This window comes from Chiloscyllium plagiosum, unplaced genomic scaffold, assembly GCF_037043375.1.
Source record: "Chiloscyllium plagiosum isolate Xiang-an unplaced genomic scaffold, Cpla_swu_hap1 HiC_scaffold_7, whole genome shotgun sequence".
Lineage (NCBI taxonomy): Eukaryota > Metazoa > Chordata > Chondrichthyes > Orectolobiformes > Hemiscylliidae > Chiloscyllium > Chiloscyllium plagiosum.
The window spans coordinates 104,922,955-104,940,936 of NW_028270145.1; positions in this window are offsets into that span (position 1 = coordinate 104,922,955).

Genomic DNA, 17,982 nt, shown 5'->3' on the forward strand with positions numbered 1-17,982 from the left:
TCCTCCTCTGTAATCTGGACAATTTGCAAAATGTCACCATCTATTTCCCTACAGTCTATATCTTCCATATCCTTTTCCACAGTAAATACTGATGCAAAATATTCATTTAGTATCTCCCCCATTTTCTGTGGCTCCACACAAAGGCTGCCTTGCTGATCTTTGAGGGGCCCTATTCTCTTCCTAGTTACCCTTTGTTCTAAAAATATTTGTAAAACCCCTTTGGATTCTCCAAGCTTGGAACCATCTGCATCATCAATTGTTGCCCTGGCTGAAGTCAGTTATCAGTACTCCTCCATGTCGAACAATACTGGGAGATTTCAATGTCCACCACCAAGAGTGGCTCAGCAGCAGCACTACTGATCAAGCTGGCTGGGTCCTAAAGGACACAGCTGCTGGGCTGGGTTGGCGGCAGGTGGTGAAGGAACTAACTACAGGGAGAAGCATACCTGGCCTCATCCTTACCAATCTGCTTGCTGCAGATGCATCTATCAATGACAGTATCAGTAAGAGTGTCCACCGCACAGTCCTTGTGGAGACAAAGTCCCACTTTCACATTGAAAATACCTTTCATTGTGTTATGTGGCAACATCACCATGCTAAATGGAACCGTCTTCAAACAGATCTAGTAACTCCAGACTGGGCATCCATGGGGTGCTGTGGGCCATCAACAACAGTAGAATTGTACTCCAGCATAAACTGTAACATCATGGCCCAGTGTATCCCCCACGTAACCATTACCATCAAGCCGGGATCAACCATGCTTCAATGGAGAGTGCAGGAGCAGCACAAGGCATATCTGAAGATGTGGTGTCAACCTGTTGCAGACACCAATCAAGACTACTTACATTCCGAACAGCAAAGCTGCAAGTGATAGACAAAGCTAAGCAATCCCCCGTCCACAAATGGATCAGATATAAGCTCTGCAGTCCTGCCACATCCAGTCGTGAATGGTCGTGGACAATTAAACAACTCACTGGAGGAGGAGGAGCGTCCACAAATATCCCCATCCTCAGTAATGGAGGAACCTCAACACATCAGGACAAAAGATAAGGATGAAACTTTTACAGTAATCTTCATCCACAAGTGATGAGTCGATGATCCATTCCAGTCTCCTTTAGTGGTCCACAGCATCACTCATGCCAGTCTTCAGTAATTTGATTCACTCCATGTGATATCAAAAAATAGAGACACTCCAAAATCAATGGGCCCAGACAACATTCCGGCAATTGTACTGAAGTCTTGTATTCCAATATTTGCCACTCCCCTAGCTAAGCTCTACGAGTACAATTACAACACTGGCTTCTATCTGACAATGTGGAAATTAGCCCAAAATTACACAAAAAACAGGACAAACTCAGCCCGGCATATTGCTGCACCATCAGTCTATTCTCAACCAAGTATGGCGTCAAGGAGCCCGAGTAAAACTGGAATCAATGGGCATCAAGGGGAAAACGTTCCCCAGGTTGGAGTCATACCTGGCAAATAGGAGAATGGAGAAAGTGAGGCCTGCAAATGCTGGAGATCATAGTCCACTGGCCCACAGGACTCATTCCTGATGAAGGCTTATGCCCGAAATGTCGTTCCCCTGATCCTTGTGTGCTGCCGGACCTGCTGTGCTTTTCCAGCACCACACTCTTGACATAGGAGGATGGTTGTGATTGGTGGAGGTCAGTCATCTCAGCTTCAGGACAGCTCTGTAAGTGTTCCTCAAAGTAATGTCCTACGCCCAATTTGCTTCAGCTACTTCATTGATGGGGCCTTTCATTGAGTGTGGAGGATTGCCAATAATTGCACGGTCTTCAGCACCATTTATGACACATTCATGGTCGTCTTCTACAAGAAGAGACAATCTAACTATCCCCTCCCTCCCTAACCTGCCATTCAATGGTGTGACCATCACTGAATCCCCTACTATCAACATCCTTGCAGTTACCATTATCCAGAAACTCTACTGGACTTGAAGTACAAATACAATGGCTACAAGAGCAGGTCAGCGGTTAAGAATGCTGCAGGGCGTAACTCACCTCCTGACTCCCCAAGACTTTCTACCATCTACAAGGCACAGGTCAGAAGTGTGATGGAATATTCCCTAATTGCCTGGATAGTGCAGCTCCAACTACACTCAAGGAGATTGACACCATCCAGGACAAAGCAGCTTGCTTCTGACCATAGAATCCATACAATGTGGAAAGAGGTCATTTGGCTCATTAAGTCTGCACTGACCCTCCAAAGGGCATCCCACCCAAACCAAGCCCCTTACACTGCACCCATAACCCCAGATTTAACATGGCCAATCCACCTAACCTGCACATCTTTGGACTGTGAGAAGAAACCAGAGCACCTGTCGGAAATCCATGCGGACATGGAAAACATGCAAACTTCACACAGATAGTCACCCGAGGGTGGAATCAAACCTGAGTCCCTAGCACTGTGAGACAGCAGTGTTAACTGCGGAGTCACCATGCCACTTGGTTGGGGCCATATTCACAAGAATCTACATCCACCCCCTGCAGCAGTGTGTACCATCCACAAGGTGCTGTGCAGCAATTTGTCAAAGAGCCTTCCAACCCCATGACCATGTGCATCTAGAAGGACAAGGGCAGCAGATTCATGGGAACACTACCGACTGCAAGCTCCTCTCCAAATCACTCACAATCCTGACTTGGAAATTTACCGCCATTCCTTTAGCATCACTGGGTCAATATCCTGGAATTCCCTCCCTAAGGGCATTGTGGGTCTACGTACAAGAAATGAACTGCAGCGGTTCAAGGAGGCAGCTCACCACCACCTTCTCAAGGGCAATGAGGGACAGGCAATAAATGCTACCAGACCAACGATGCCCAGGTCCCACATTGAAGAAAAAAATTAGCACGGATGTGAACCAAGGACTTCCAAATATGGATTCACTTGGTGTACGAATTTGTTAAATTTTAATTTTCATGAGATGTGGGTTTCACTGGCAAAAGCAACATCTATTGCCCATCCTTAATTGCCCTTGAATTGAGTGGCTTGCTAGGACATTTTTGAGCACAGGACATTTCTTGCCTGGAACGTCGATTCTCCTGCTTCTCAGATGCTGCCTGACCTGTTGTGCTTTTCCAGCACTCTCGACTCTAATCTCCAGCATCTGCAGTCCTCACTTTCGCCCATTTCAGAGCACAGTTCAGAGTCAACCACATTGTTGTGTGTTTGGAGTTACACGTAGGTCTGATCAAGTAAGATTGGTAGCTTTCTTTCCCTAAAACCCATTTCTGACTCCAGGAGTTTTACAATTTGAGAGCTCTGGGTTGCAATTTAAATGCAAATCTCAGAATTAATTTGATAATTTCAGACCTTTACCAGTTAGGCCTCAGGAGACAGCCTGTTGCAGCAAACTCCCAAAACTTTGCCCAGGTTATACTTATTAAATGTGGGTGGCATAGTGGCTCAGTGGTTAGCACTGCTGCTTCACAGTGCCAGGAGCCTGAGTTCAATTCCAGACTTAGGCAACTGTTTGCACATTCTCCCCATGAGGGTGTGGGTTTCCTCCCACAGTCCAAAGTTGTGAAGGTAAGGTGAATTGGTCATGCTAAATTTCCCATAGTGATAGGTGCATTAGTCAGGGGTAAATGTCAGGTGGGGGAGTAGGTCTGGGTGGGTTGGTCTTTGGAAGGTCAGTGTGGACTTGTTGGGCTGAAGAACCTGTGTCCATACTGTAGGGAATCTAATCTTAATCAAGGCAGTGACTTTATGCCGGGTTCTTGCTTTCTAGTTCAGTTTAAAGCAGAGGTCATTGTCTGGTTTCTCTACAACATCTTGTTGGTCTTCTGCTTCCAACTGGACAACAGGGAAACATCACTCTCAAATTTGATGCATGCCATGTCACTGAAAATGGCTGGTTCCTGAAGATTTCCATGCCACAGCCCACGCCACAAAACATTATAGCATTACATCGTGATCAACATTGATGAGGCCAGGCCTATTGCCAATCAGTTTATGGGATGAATGATGAAGCTCATTGGGTCTTTAGGGTGATGGACATTGACTGATGTGACCTCTCATGATCTCCTGACTAGTTCCTCAAGTTGGAGAGAGTGAGAACTGCAATAAAGTGTGGAACTGGGAAAAGCACAACAGGTCAAGCAGTTCGGAACCTTTCATCAGAATGTCCTGATGGAGGGTCCCAACCTGAAACTTCTACTCCCCTGCTCCACTTATGCTGCTTGATCTGCTGTGTTTTTCCAGCTCAACACTGTATCGACTTATTCCTTAAGTACTCGATTATCCAAGGGCCTACCCTTTCCACCATGTACTGTTTATTGTCTCGTTATGGCTTTTTGATCATTTGATAATTCTTCCCTTTGTTTAAGAAAAAGAAGAAAGTTAGGACCCATTTATTGATACTTGTGGGATCATTATCTCAACTTTCACTTCATTGGCAAAATTCCCATTAAGTCTTCTTTAAAAAGAACCCTACAGAATGGAAGCAGGCCACCAACACACTCAGCCCTTCTGAAGAGCATCATGCAGACCCATTCCCCCTTCTCTATCTCTACATTTCCCATGGCCAACCCACCCATCTTTGGACTGTGGGAGAAACACATGCAGGTACAGGGAGTATATATAAACTCCACACAAACAGTCGCCCAAGGGTGGAATTGAAACCAGGTTCCTGGCACTGTGAGGTAGCAGGGCTAACCACTGAATCATCATATTGCCTAGCTCAGGACTGACCAATCATTCTTTCCAAGAGGCCACTTATTAAGTTTTATTTTGTCTCTGTGATTAACTAGGTGGAAAGAATTTTTCATTGTTATTTAAAACTAAAGATATGGTGTAATAAGTTGTTTATAACCTGAAATCCGCATAAAACTAATGTAGAAAATCCGAAAGCATTGCAAGTGATGGCCTTGTGATATTATTGCTGGACTATCAATCAAGAGACCCAGGTAATGTTCTGGGTGCCAGGATTTGAATCTCACCATGGCAGATGGTGGAATTTGAATTCATTAAAAATCTGGAATTAAGAGTCTAGTGATAAAACTGCGTCGATTGTTGGAGAAATACATCTGGATCATTAATTTCAGAACTGCCTGTGAAGAGTGAAGGATCACATGTACCTGAAACATTAACCCTGCTTTGTCTGCACTGACGCCGGCAGACCTGCTGAGTTTCTCCAGCAATTTCTGTTTTTGTACCAAATGATAATTTCCTCGTTTGATAGTTGGTAGTTTCATGGTCAACATTACTGAGACTAGCTTTCAATTCAAAGGTTCTTAAATGACTTGTCAAATTCTTCCAGCTATCATGACAGAACTTGAATGCATACCCCCAAGGCATTTGGCAGGGTATCAGGATTATTAGCCGACTGACATTATCACAACTCTCTCACCTCCCTAAAAATATAAAGCAATGTTAAAATATTAAAAACAGGTTGTGTCTGATGAAAACTGCAAAGTCTTTAATTATTTTTAATGGCAGAGGTAGATAGATTTTTGATTACCAAGGGAATGAAAGATTATCAGCAAAATGCAGCAGTATCGGGTTGAGGTCAAAATTAGATCAGACATGATTTTATTGAATGACAGAACAGAATCAAAGGGCTGAATGGTCTTTTCTTGGCCAGAAAGAGATTTTGTCTTTGCTTAAAGACAAAAATATGCTCTATTGAGCTGACTATAACCTTAAAAACCACATAAAAGTCAATGCAGAAGATCACAAAGTATACTGTTTCTCCACGTTCATATGAGTGCAAATGAGTTTGACAATGAAGTAACAGCGACATTGGATAAAGATAGTGCAGTAAATTTTCTATATTAAACCTCTAAATTAAAATAGAAAAGTACCGCATAGCATAATTATTCAGAAAATCAGAGCATAAGGAATTACATTTGTGGTTGGAATTGAGGGAGGTATTTGACTAAGGGGTGGAAACCAGAGGTAATTGATGAATGCATTTTTCTCTGACTGGACAGAAGTGTTCCTCAGGATTGTTTTTAGGACTTTTGTGTTCCTTGTTATGAATCAATGACATGGACATGGGTACAAGAATGAAACTTTGAAGCTCACAGATTATATAAATTTGGCAATGCACTAAACGTTAGGATATAAGTGGATTTTGGGAGAGATCAGTTAAAAACGCAAATGCAATTTAATACAGAGAAATGAGAAATGACCTAATTTGTTTCGAAGATTGAGAAGAGGCAATGTGTTCTCTCCAGTACAAGGGAAATAGTGGTGTAGTAAAAATATCACTCAAATAAAGTCATAGAGTCAGAGAAATATACAGCATGGAAATAGACCCTTCAGTCCAACTCGTCCAGATATCCTAACCAAATCTAGTCCCATTTGTCAGCATTTGGCCCATATCCCTCTAAAACCTTCCTATTCACATATCTATCCAGATGCCTTTTAAATTTTGTAATTGTACCAGTCTCCATCACTTCCTCTGGCAGCTCATTCCACAAAAGCACTACCCTCTGCATGAAAATATTGACCCTTAGGTCCTTGTTATATATTTCTCCTCTCATTTTAAACCTATACTCTCTAGTTTTGGACTCCCCCACTCCATGCCCCTCATGATTTTATCAACCTCCGTAAGATTACCCCTCAACCCCCAATGCTTCAGACAAAACAGCTCCAACCTATTCAGCCTCTCCCTAAAGCTCAGATCCTCCAATCCTGGCAACATCCTTGTAAATCCTTTCAAGTTGCATAACATCCTTCATTAGGAAGGGGACCAGAATTGACTGCAATATTCCAAACATGCCTAGCCAATGTCCTGTACAGTTGCAACATAACCTCCTAACCCCTATACTCAATACTTTAACCAATAAAGGAAAGCATGCCTTCTTCGCTATCCTATCTTCTTGTGTTTCCACTTTCAAGGAACTATGAACCTGCACTCTTTGTTCAGCCTCACTCCCCAGGACCTTACCATTGAGTGTCTGAGCCCTACCCTGATTTGCTTTTTCTGATTTGCCTTTTCAAAATGCAGCATCTCCCATTTGAACTCCATCTGCCATTCCGTCGTCCATTGGCCCATCTGATCAAGATCCTGTTGTAATCTGAGGTAACCTTCAATGTCCACTGCACCTCCAATTTTGGTGTCATCTGCAAACTTACGAAACCATACCTCCTATGTTCACATTCAAATCACTTATATAAATGAGAAAAAGCAGTGGACTCAGCACCGATCCATGTAGCACACCACTGGTCACAGGCCTCCAGTCTGAAGAACAACCCACTACCAGCTCTTCTACCTTTGAGCCAGTTCTCTACCGAAATGGCTAGTTCTCCTTGTATTCTATGTGATCTAACCTTGCTAACCAGTCTACCATGACGAACCTTGTCGAATGCCTTACTGAAGTCAATATAGATCATATCCACCACTCTGCCCTCATTAATCCTCTTCATTACCTCTTCAAAAAACTCAATTAAGTTAGTGAGACACAATTTCCCACGGACAAAGCCATGGAAGTTGAATGACTATTCTTAATCGGTCCTCACCTTTCCAAATATGTGTAAATCCTGTCCCTCAGGATTCCCTCCAATAATGTGCCCACCATCGATATTCGGCTCACCAATGTATTGTTCCCTGATTTTTCCTTACCACCTTTCTTAAATAGTGGCATAACATTAGCCAACTTCCAGTCTCACCTGTGGCTACCAATAATTCAAATATCTCAACCACGGGCCCAGCAAGCATTTCCCTAGCTTCCCACAGAGTTCTAGGGTACACCTGATTAGGTGTGGGGGTTTTTATCAATTTTTATGCATTTTCAGATATCCAACACCACCTCCCCTAAAATATGGACATTTTTCAAGATGTTGCTATTTATTTCCCCACATTCTATTTCTTCCATATGCTTCCCCATTGGAAACACTGATGCGACATTTTAATTTTGTATCTCACCCATCTCTTGTGGTTCCATATGTAGGCAGCCTTGCTGATCTTCAAGGGGCTCTATTCTCTCCCTAGTTACCTTTTTGTGCTTAATGTATTTATAGAATCCTTTTGGATTCTCCTTAACCCTATTTGCCAAATATATCTCATGTCATGTACCTAGAGTCATAGAGTAGTACAGCATGGAAACAGGCCATTCTGCCCAAACTGGTCCATGCTGACCATGTGGCCCACTCAGCTAGTTCCAATTGCCCACATTTGGTCCATATCCTCTGAACCCTTCCCATCCATGTGCCTATCCAAACATTTTTAAAATTTTGGCATTGTACTTGCCTCAACTACTTTGTCTGGTAGCTCATTCCATATCCGCACCACTATCTGCATATAGAAGTTACCCCTCAGGTCCTCCTTAAATATTTCCCCTCTCACCTTAAACCTATGCCCTCTAGTTTTCAATTTTCCATCCCTGAGAAAAAGACTATATATATTCAACCTATCAATTCCCCTCATGATTTAATACACCTCAATAAGGTCACCCCTCATTCTCCTACATTCCAAGAACTAAAGTCCTATCCTGGCCAAACTCTCCATATGGGGCGGCACGGTGGCTCAGTGGTTAGCACTGCTGCCTCACAGCACCAGGGTCCTGGGTTTGATTCCCGCCTGTCTGTGTGGAGTTTGCACATTCTCCCTGTGTCTGCGTGGGTTTCCTCCGGTATGCTCTGGTTTCATCCCACAATCCAAAGATGCAAAGGTGTGCAGGTCAGGTGAATTGGCCATGCTAAATTGCCCACAGTGTTAGTCAGGGGTAAATATAGGGTAGGGGAATGAGTTTGGGTGGGTTTCTCTTCGGAGAGGTGGTGTGGACTTGTTGGGCCGAAGGGCCTGTTTCCACACTGTAGAGAATCTAATCTAATAACTCAAGCTAATGTCCTCGTAAATCTACTTTGCACTCTTTCCAGTTTAACTACATCTTTCCTCTAATACGGTGACCAAAACTGCACAAAATATTCCAAGCACGGCCTCACCACCGACTTATACAACTGTAACATAACGTTCCAGTTCCTATATACAATGCCTCGATTGATGAAGGCCAACATGCTAAGTGCCTTCTTCACCAGCCTGTCTACCTGTGATGCCACTTTCAAAGATCAATGCACTTGTCCTCCTCGGTCCCTCTGTTTCACAACACTCCTCAGCCTCTTACAATTTACTGTATAAGCCCTACTTTGTTTGACTTACTAAAGTGCAACACCTCACACTTATCTGTACAGAATTGCATTTGCCTATCCTCAGCCCACTTCCCCATCTGATCGAGGTCCTCTGTAATTTTAGGTAATCTTCCTTGCTATCAACGATACCTTCTAACTTTGTATCATCTACAATCTGGCATATGCTTCCTTCTTGTTCTTGACTAAAACCTCAATTTCTCTAGTCATCCAGCATTCCCTACTCCTACTAGCCTTGCCTTTCACCCTGGCAAAATCAATGACTGCAGATGCTGGAAACCAGATTCTGGATTAGTGGTGCTGGAAGAGCACAGCAGTTCAGGCAGCATCCAAGCTTTCACCCGAACAAGAATATATTGTCTCTGCACCCTCGTTATCTCAATTTTGAAGCTTTCCATTTTCCAGCGGTCCCTTTACCTGTGAACATCTGCCCTCAATCAACTTTTGAAAATGCTTGCCTAATATCGTCAAAACTGGTCTTCCTTCAATTTAGAACTTTACCTTTTCGATTCCTTTTCCATCACTATTTTAAAACTGGTGGTAATTCAGAGGCTCAGGCCTAATATTTGAGGGCACAGGTTCAAATCTCACTGTGGCAACTTAAACTCAATTTATTAACATAGGAATATGGAGCTAATCTCAGAAATGCGTGGTGACTGTGGAACTATTATGGACTGTCTCAAAAGCCAACTGATTCACTCATACCCTTCAGTGAAGGAAATCTGCTGGCCATACCTACTCTGGCCTACATGTCACTCCAGAGCCACAACACATCTCCTTAACTCTTAACTGCCATCAGAAATGACCCAGCAAGCCCCTCAATTTCAAAGAGATTTCAAGATAACCAAAAGTACTGGCCATGCTATTGATGTCTACATATCCTGAAAGAGTAAAGAGGAAAACATAATAAAGGACCCAAATGAAGACAAATATTGGAGAGTCACCCTTGGCTTTATTAACAGAGAAATTTGGGGTGACACGGTGGCTCAGTGCTGCCTCACAGTGCCAGGGACCCTGGTTCAATCCCAGCCTTCAGTGACTGTCTATATGGAGCTTGCACATTCTCCCCGTGTCTGTGTGGGTTCCGTTCGGGTGCTCCGGTTTCCTCCCACAATCGCAAAGATGTTCAGGTCAGGTAGATTGGCCATTGGAAATTACTCATAGTATGCATGGATGTGCAGGCTGGTTGGGTTAACCATAGGCAATGCAGGGTTACAGGGGTCAGCTGGGGGGAGGGGAAGGTGTCGCGTGGCATGATCTTTAGAGTGTTAGGCTCAAAGGGCTGAATGGCCTACCTCCACACTGTAGGGATTCTATGATTCTATGAAATCAAGTATAAAAGCAAGGGTGTCTTGCTAAACATTCATAGCAGAAAATGTGTTGCTGGAAAAGCACAGCAGGTCAGGCAGCATCCAAGGAACAGGAGAATCGACGTTTCGGGCATTCCTGAAGAAGGGCTTATGCCCGAAACGTCAATTCTCCTGTTCCTTGGATGCTGCCTGACCTGCTGTGCTTTTCCAGCAACACATTTTCAGCTCTGATCTCCAGCATCTGCAGCCCTCACTTTCTCCTCAAACATTCATAGCACACTGGTTTGGCCTCAACTGCAGTGTTATTCTGGGGACCACTCTGCAATAGTTTGTCAAGGCTTTGGGAAGGAATAATTGGAGATTTATTCATAGAATGAAGGACTTTTGTTCTGTGAAGTTTAGACGACTTGAGCCTGATCTCCCTATTCCAAATGGATTAAGGAAAAACCTAGTCAAGATATTGAAAATCAGAGAACCTTTTATTCAAAAAGTAGGAGAAAATTGTTTTCTCTGTGGTTCAAAAAGCAAAGGTAACAGATATAAAATTATTGGCAAAAGGTAGAAGGGAAACTGGGAGGATTCTTATTCAAACAGAGAGTTGTAAAAGTTTTGAATATTCGACGCTGACAGAATGGTGTGTCAGAATGCAAAAGAATTTCCAAAGGACAGTTGGACATGCACATAAAGAGGAGTAGTTTGCAGCGTTATGGAGAAAGGCTGGTGTGCGATATTAAATTAGACAATTCTTTGAAAGAATCTTTTATGAGAATGACGGGCTGAGTGGCCTCCATCTGTTCTATTTGATTCTATCTGTGATTTTACGCACTTGATCATTGGGAAGTGCTGTAGAATCTTATTGTATTATAGACACATTCACAAAACAAAACAAACCAATTTTATTTTTATTTTCAGAACTCATTAAGAGCATTTGATGATAATGGCTTTGATACATGTTTTTCATGATGTAAAGAAATTGCACTTTGCAAATCCCATTATCTAATACAATTACTGAATGCACTGTTAAAACATTTAACAGATTATTTTACATTTCCAAACGTTGCACTTTTTAACAATTCAGTATCAAAAGGAACTCAGTATATTTCCTAAATAAGATATTATTTTCCTTAATAAAAGGATAAACTTATACAAAGGAATTGCGAAAGGAGAAAAGATCAAGGTTCCTAAGGTCTGTGTTGTATCCTTGCAGGAAATAATTATAATAAGATTAATAACAATAATCACAATAGGAACCTAGGAACAGAAGCAGACCATTCAGCCCATTGAGTCTGCTTCACCATACAATGCAATTATGGCTAATCAAAGTTTTCAATGCCTTTTATCCACATTATTGCAATAATCCAATACAACATTGGTAATCAAAAATCTGTCAATGTCTGTCAATTAATGTATGTTAAACCCAGGTAATAATATTGGGTGGTTGCAGAAACAGGATCACAATTGGAACCAGTTGTCTGAACACAGAATAAATGGTGAACTTGTAGTGTTATTAGTTTTCATGTTTCAACTTCGTATTGGATAAAGAAGGACACCAGTTGTTGTGTACAATAGGTAAGGGACACTAGAGAAGGCATCGAAAATGGTAGTGAACCTAAGCCTCAGAGGCAGTTATACACGTTCCCATTGAAAGCATAGATTGAGAAAAATGGGGAAAAGGTTGAGTGCAGGTTTAGCAATATTGAATGGGACTGTCTGGTTCAGCGGTCGTTCCCTGTTGCAGTCATCTATGACTCAATTGAGAAATTTGCATTTTTAGATTTGAATCACTCCATTGCCATTTCATCGTGATATCTCGAACCTCCTCCAGCCCTTTTGCCCGACACAAACTTCGCACGATGTAATTCTGACTCTTGAGCATCCTCGATTTCAATGATTCAAGTACTGATGGCCACATCTATAGCCGCTCTTGAGTTCCCTTTTTACAGCTCTCAGCCTCAGTATCTCTCTCCATCTTTCAGAAGCTCCTATAGCCTGCTGTTATAAATAATGCTCATGTGACCCAGCGTTGAACTCTGTTGATTCCTTTGAAATATTTTGGGTCATTTTACTGCTTTAAAGAACTATATAGATGGAAGTTGCTGTGGTTCTAACCAGATTTGCCAACTTTGTGATAAAACTGTCTCCCATACACCTTGGAAAACAATTTTGTGTGACACAGCTCAACATAAGCGGATTTTCTCATGTTCTTTTGGACTACGAATAACTTTCTTTAACCCCCTTGATATTTTAAAATGGAGCCTGAGGCGATCCCTGAGAATAAATCTGATTTAAAACCACATAAATGGATTGACCAAGCAACAGCTAATGTAAGACTGCAAGGTAAAGCCAGAGGTAGCTTTACATACATCACCTTCAAAAACAAACTCTGTTTCTGGACATTGGCAAATGAATTTGTTCTAGATCTGAGGAAAACACAATTGAGCCTGAGACTAAAACAAACAACCTCCTTTCAGTGAGCTGCAGGGAGCAAATAAACAAAATAAATGGATTTTCCTACATATTAAAATGGCAGCACAGACACACTAGATTGTTCTATCAGTGAAGGAGGCTCATCAGCTCTTCAGATTATTATTTAAGTGGTGGTATATTGGGAAAGGGACAGATGTAACACATGGTGAAGAAGGCAAAGGTTATGTTGGCCTTCATTGTGATAGGACTCTCGTACAGGAACAAGGAGGTCTTGCTGCAATTGTATAGGGCCTTGGTGAGGATTGAGCGCAGTTTTGGTCTCCTTACCTGAGGAAGGATGGACTGGCTGTGCGTGAAGTGCAATAAAGGTTTACCAGACTGATTCCTGGAATGGCAGGATTGACATACGAAGACAGTGTGAATTAGCTAAACCTGTGTTCATTGGATCTTAGAAGTGGGATGGGGAAACCTCATAGAAACCTATAAAATTCTAACAGGATTGGACAGAAAGGTTGTTCCTGCTAATCGGGAAGGCTAGAAGCAGGGGTCACAGTCTAAGGTTAGAGCGTAGTTGTATTTTTATGACTGACTTAAGGAGAAATTTCTTCACACAGACAGTGGTAAGTGTGTGGAATTCCCTGTCATAGAAAGGTGTTGAAGCCAAAACATTGAATGTTTCCAAGAAGGAGTTAGATACCATCCATAGGACTAAGGGATCAAAGGGTATGGGGGAGAAAGTGGGAACAGGGGACTGAGTTGGATGATCAACCATGATTGTATTGAATGGTGGAGCAGGTTTGAAGGTCTGAATCAGGCAAATGTGAGGACTGCAGTTGCTGGAGATTAGAGTCTAGATTAGAGTGGTGCTGGAAAGGCACAGCAGGTCAGGCAGCATCCGAGGAGCAGGAAAAACAATGTTTTGGGCAAAAGCCCTTCATCAGGATGCTGCCTGACCAGCTCTGCTTTTCCAACACCACTCTCGTCTTGAAGGTCTGAATTGCGTAATCCCTGTTCCTTTTCTTATGTTTCTGTACATATTTCAGCGATCTGAGTGCCAAACTCCTGCTTTCTCCTTGTAACCACGTACATTGTTTTGATTAAAATAAGCAGCTATTTCCCCCTTGAATGTATTAAATTGACATGCAGGGTGCAGAGAGGCAACAAAGCAAAATTATGTAAAAATGCTCCTCATGCAGTGAGCAGGATTCATGCAGGATAAATCCCAAGATGGGAATTTTAAAAAAAAATCAATCTATATTAATGGGTCTGCATCCCATAGAAATGATCATCTGTCCTTCTTTGTTTCAGTCCAGTCTTGTAGCTTTTATTTCACTACTCTAAAGTGTGATGGATGCTGTGACATTGAGCAACTTTGAGATGGACAGATTTTTAATTAGTAATTGGTCATAGCATTACAGAGTGCAGGCAGGAAAGTGGAGTTAAGTCCGAGACAAGATCAGCCATAATCATATCAAACGGCGTAGCAGGCTTGAGGGGCTGAATGTCCTGCTCCTGCTCTTAGTTCTTATGCTCTTAAACAGTGTGGTTCTCCACAAATCACAAACAGAAATTGCCAGAGAACTCCAGCAGGTCTGGCAGCATCCATGGAGAGAAAACAGAGTCAACATTTCGGGTCCTGCAACACTTCATCTTAACGGTTCTGAAGAAGGGTTGCTGGACTCACAAAGTTACTCTGTTTTCTCTCCACCAATGCTGCCAGATTTGCTGAGTTTCTCCAGCACTTTGCTTTGTTTCAGATTTCCAGCATCCGCAGTTCTTTGCTTTATTTCACTCTGGTTTTTTAACCTCCTTACTTGGAGGCCCCTTGGGTGATACAACTGACTCAGATGCAGATCTTCACATCGAGGCATTCCCTACAATTCAAATTCGCACTCTGTCCAATGCTCAATTTGTCACTTGTGTGTCTTTTGGAGTTAGGATCAACCATCTGGAAAAAGAAGCCACACATTCACATAACACCTTTTATGTTCTCAGAATATCCCAACAGACTTCATAGTTTGCAATGAAATGTGGACATAGCAACAACACATAAGTGTCTACACAGGCCAAGAACCCACAATCATTGGGTGGAAATCACAAATAGAAACTGCTCCAAATCACTGGCCAACAGGTGGAAATCTGCTGGACTGTAATTTCACCCAATTTTCCAATGAACGAGTCCAATTTAATGCTTCATATTGAAGGTAGTTGGTGAAACAAGATCTAAACTGGTTCAGAAGTTTTTTATTCCCATGGCTGCTGCATATTCAGACCTAAAATGACAGCTAAGTCGACGGTGATCAATAGCTCACGATAAAAGGAGATTTCTCAGCTTGCCTGCACAACAGTAACAGTTCACAAGATACAATAGAATTCTGTGATACAACATAAATACCGAGATCAAAGCAAAATACTGCGAGTGAAATAAAAAGCTGGAAGTGTTGGAAATATCCAGCAGGTCATGTAGCACCTGTAGGGAGAGAGAGAAAGAGCTAATGGCCCAGATATTCTGTTTACCATTGAAGCAAATGTAATTGATGGTCTCTAAGATTACCTACTTAACTCTCTGCAATCCTTTCCAGCTAAGGCTCCAAGTCTGGACGGCCTAGTAATATAGCCATTGGAGATAAGCAAAGAGGAGGGTGGAGGGAGAGAACTCACACAGGGCAGGATTAGCATTGCAGGCTGAGAAATGCTCCATTTTGTTAAGTGACAAACCTGGCCACATTTCTGACATGAAAGACCTAGGAGCCACTTTGACAGCGATCAGGGAAAGCTAAGTGCTCAAGGTAGGTGAGATGGTGGGGTGCCAGTCGGGTAGCTAAGGTGGGGGGAAGAATGTGCCAATTGGTTGATGGAGGTAGGATGCCAGGTTCATGGATGAGTGTCTAGGGTACATTGAGGGGTTGGGTGAGGCTGCAGGGGAGTGTGCGTTGCCTCCAGTAGAGTTGATGGGGGAGGGTGGAGTGATGCCCCAGCAGGATGGGGTGGGGTATGGAATGTTATATCCAGCACTGTTGGGAAGTCAGGTCCAGCTCAGCAGTGGGGAAGTAAGCAACATCCAGGCTCCTGAGCCCAGGGCTTGTCAACACCATTTCCTTCTCTTCTTTTCTCATACATTCATAGAGTCATAGAGATGTATAGCACGGACACAGAACCTTCGGTCCAACTCATCCATGCCTACCAGGTATCCCAACCCAATCTAGTACCACCTGCCAGCACCCACCCCATATCCCTCCAAATCCTTCCTATTCATATACGTAAAAACAATGACTGCAGATGCTGGAAACCAGATTCTGGATTCGTGATGCTGGAAGAGCACAGCAGTTCAGGCAGCATCCGAGATGCAGTAAAATCGACGTTTCGGGCAAAAGCCCTTCATCAGGAATAAAGGCAGAGAGCCTGAAGCGTGGAGAGATAAGCTAGAAGAGGGTGGGGGTGGGGGGAAAGTAGCATAGAGTACAATAGGTGAGTGGGGGAGGGGATGAAGGTGATAGGTCAGGGAGGAAGGTGGAGTGGATAGGTGGAAAAAAAGATAGGCAGGGAGGACAAGTCATGGGGACAGTGCTGAGCTGGAAGTTTGGAACTGGGGTGAGGTGGAGGGAGGGGAAATGAGGAAACTGTTGAAGTCCACATTGATGCCCTGGGGTTGAAGTGCTCCGAGGCGGAAGATGAGGCATTCTTCCTCCAGGCGTCTGGTGGTGAGGGAGCGGCGATGAAGGAGGCCCAGGATCTCCATGTCCTCAGCAGAGTGGGAGGGGGAGTTGAAATGTTGGGCCACAGGGCAGCGTGGTTGATTGGTGTGGGTGTCCTGGAGATGTTCCCTAAAGCGCTCTGCTAGGAGGCGTCCCATCTCCCCAATGTAGAGGAGACTGCATCGGGAGCAACGGATACAATAAATGATATTAGTGGATGTGCAGGTAATACTTTGATGGACAAGAAGGCTCTTTTAGGGCCTTGGATGTGAAGTTGATGAATTGCTCAACCTCCTCGCGGGAGCACGAGGTGGCGCCAATGCAGTCATCAATGTAGCGGAGGAAGAGGTGGGGAGTGGTGCCTGTGTAATTACTGAAGATCGACTGTTCTACATAGCCAACAAAGGGACAGGCATAGTTGGGGCCCATACGTGTGCCCATGGCTACCCCTTTGGTCTGGAGGAAGTGGGAGGATTCAAAGGAGAAATTGTTAAGGGTGAAGACCAGTTCGGCCAAACGAATGAGAGTGTCAGTGGAAGGGTACTGTTGGGGACGTTGGGAGAGGACAAAATGGAGGGCTTGGAGGCCCTGGTCATGGCAAATGGAGGTGTAGATGAATTGGATATCCATGGTGAAGATGAGGCGTTGGGGCCGGGGAAACGGAAGTCTTGGAGGAGGTGGAGGGCTTGGGTGGTCTCTCAAACATATGTGGGGAGTTCCTGAACTAGGGGACAGTGTCGAGGTAGGTAGAGATGAGTTCAGTGGGGCAGGAGCATGCTGAGATAATGGGTCGGCCAGGGTGGTCAGGCATGTGGATCTTGGGAAGGAGGTAGAACCGGGCAGTGAGGGGTTCCCGGACTATGAGGTTGGAAGCTGTGGGTGGGAGATCTCCTGAGGTGATGAGGTTCTGTATGGTCTGGGAGATGATGGTTTGGTGATGGGGTGTGGGGTCATGGTCGAGGGGACGGTAGGAAGAGGTGTCCTCGAGTTGGCGTTTGGTTTCAGCGGTGTAGAGGTCAGTGCGCCAGACTACCACTGCGCCCCCTTTATCTGCTGGCTTGATGGTGAGGTTGGGATTGGAGCAGAGGGATTGGAGGGCTGCATGTTGAGAGGGTGAGAAGTTGGAGTGGGGGAGGGGGTAGACAGGTTGAGGCGGTTAATGTCCCGGCGGCAGTTGGAAATGAAGAGGTCGAGGGCAGATAATAGGCCAGCGCGGGGTGTCCAGATGGATGCAGTGTGTTGGATGTGGGCGAAGGGGTCCTCGGAAGGTGAGCGGGAGTCCTGATTGTGAAAGTAAGCTCGGAGGTGGCGGAAGAAGTGTTCGACGTCACGGCATGTATTAAATTCATTGATGCGTGGATGGAGGGGGATGAAAGTGAGTCCTTTGCTGAGGACTGATCATTCATCCTCAGTGAGGGGAAGGTCTGGAAGGATGG